Raw genomic sequence first — 2,482 nt, 5'->3', positions numbered from 1 at the left:
TGGTCGGGTAATTCACAGGGTAATTAATGGGGGAATGAGCGGGGGAATTAATTGGTTAGCTCCTCGTTAGGTGATTAATCCATTGGTTAATCCGTTGCTTAATCCATTGGTTAATTGGTTAGTGAACCGGTAGCGGATGGGTTAACTGAGTGGTTCATTAGCTGGTGAATTTGTCAACTGGTCGGGTAATTAACGGGGTAATTAATGGGGTAATTAGCGGGGGAATTAACAAGGTAATTAATTGGTTCGCTCCTTGTTAGGTGATTGGTTAATCCCTTGCTTAATCCCTTGCTTAATCCCTTGCTTAATCCCTCAGTTAATTGGTTAGCGAACCGGTAGCGGATGGGTTAATTGAGTGGTTAATTCACTGCTTAATTGAGTGGTTAATTAGCTGATGAATTTGCTAACTGAATTAGTGATTCATTAGTTAGCTATTTAATTGGCTAATTAATTAGCGAATGAATCGGTTCAGTGGTTAACCTATCTAGTTAATTCACTGGTTAAGAGGTTAAGTGGTTAAGTAATTAGTCAATTAATTGGTTAAGTGGTTAAGTAATTAGTCAATTAATTGGTTAAGTGGCTAATCAATTAATTTACTGGTTAATTAATTGTTTAATTAATTAATTGGTTAGTTGGACATTCAATTGAATTCATGAGTTGATTATCTCGTTACTCAGTGACAAAGCGGTTGGGTCAGGGACCCGCATCCTGCAGGGAGCTGAAATCGCTAATTACCTAACTAATTAGTTCAGAAATTAGTTAATCGGTTAGGCAATTAATTAGTTCGTTCGTTAGTTGATGACTCGGTTACTTAATTAGATGGGGGTTGGGCACTGGACGCCCAGCGTCGCGAATGGAGGAGCTGTGGGGGCAGACCTGCGGGGAGATAAAAGCTTCGTTAGCTAATTAATTGCTCCATGAGCTAATTAATTGCTCCATGAGCTCATCAAGCAGTTAATTACTTAGTTAATTAATGAATTGATTAGTTCATGATACTGGGGGCACCCAGTGCTGCGATTGGTGGAGCTCTTCTGGGCGGGGGGTGGCTTGAGCTCCAGTGGGGGAAGAAGTTTTAATTAATTAGTTAACTAAGTAGTTAACCAGTTAGCTAATTAGTTACTTAACGACACAGGGGAGTGAAATCTTTCACTAATTAATTACTTCATTAGCTCATTAGTGAGCCCGTTAATTACTTAGTTGATTCATTCGTGAGCTAATGACAGCGGGGTGGTGACTGAGGTCGCATTGAGGGCATCCAAATGATAATTAATTATTACTTATTGATATACTTATTAATTGCTTAATTACTTACTTAGTCAATTAATTAGCCAACTAATTAATCAATTCACTAGTTAATTAAATAGTTAATGAGTACAATAAGGGTTAGTGCAACCAAGGAGCTCTGGGGGCAGCCCTGGCATCCTGCAATGGAAATCCATTAATTAGTTACTTGATTAGTTAATTAGTTAGCTGATTAGCTTGTTAGTCATTTAGTTAATTAGTTCATTACCTAGCTGATTAGCCAAGGACAGGGGGCGGGGTGCAATGCTGCGCAATTAGCACCGTGCATTCCAATTAGCACCGGGCAATGAATGCAATGCAGTGCAATGAGCGCAACGCGTTGCAATTAGCACTGTGCATTTTAATGAGCACCGTGCAGCGAGTGCAATACTGTGCAATGAGTGCAATGCCTTGCAATTAGCAGCGTGCGTTTTAATGAGCGCCGTGCTATGAGTGCAGTGCTGTGCAATTAACAATGTGCGCTGCAATTAGCACCATTCCATGCATGCAATGCCTTGCAATTAGCAGCCTGCAATGAGTGCAATGCTGTGCAATTAGCGCCGTGCATTCCAATTAGCACCGTGCATGTTAATGAGCACCGTGCAATGAGTGCAGTGCTTTGCAATTAGCACTGTGCATTCCAATTAGCAGCATGCAATGAGTGCAGTGCTTTGCAATTAGCACCGTGCACTGCAACTAGCACCGTGCACTGCAATTAGCACCGTGCATGTTAATTAGCACCGTGCAATGAGTGCAATGCTTTGCAATTAGCACCGTGCATTTTAATGAGCACCGTGCACTTTAATGAGCACCACGCAACGAGTGCAACACTTTGCAATTAGCAGCGTGCATTTTAATGAGCACCGTGCAATGAGTGCAATGCTGTGCAATGAATGCAATGCTTTGCAATTAGCACCGTGCATCGCAATTAGCACCGTGCATGTTAATGAGCGCCGCGCAATGAGTGCAACACTTGCAATTAGCACCGTGCATTCCAAATAGGACCATGCAATGCAATTAGCACCGTGCATGTTAATTAGCAGCCTGCAATGAGTGCAATGCTGTGCAATTAGCAGCGTGCATATTAATTAGCACCGTGCAATGAGTGCAACGCTTTGCAATTAGCACCATGCACTGCAATTAGGACCATGCAATGCAATTAGCACCATGCATATTAATTAGCACCGTGCAATGAGTGCAA

The 2,482-nt window shown here is 41.8% G+C and overlaps 1 long non-coding RNA gene across 1 annotated transcript in view; it reads right to left on the bottom strand.

Moving 5' to 3' along the window:
* Positions 1–152: 152 nt before the first annotated feature.
* Positions 153–2,482, bottom strand: part of LOC110391638 — a 3,755-nt gene continuing 1,425 nt past the window's right edge. The window contains exon 2 of the long non-coding RNA XR_002434139.1: positions 153–1,422. This is a non-coding gene — a long non-coding RNA (uncharacterized LOC110391638). The remainder of the gene's footprint in view (positions 1,423–2,482) is intronic.

The sequence above is a fragment of the Numida meleagris genome, unplaced genomic scaffold (assembly GCF_002078875.1).
Source record: "Numida meleagris isolate 19003 breed g44 Domestic line unplaced genomic scaffold, NumMel1.0 unplaced_Scaffold425, whole genome shotgun sequence".
NCBI classification, from domain to species: domain Eukaryota; kingdom Metazoa; phylum Chordata; class Aves; order Galliformes; family Numididae; genus Numida; species Numida meleagris.
The sequence above is the reverse complement of the archived record's forward strand: the minus strand, read 5'-3'. Positions and strand labels throughout refer to the sequence as shown.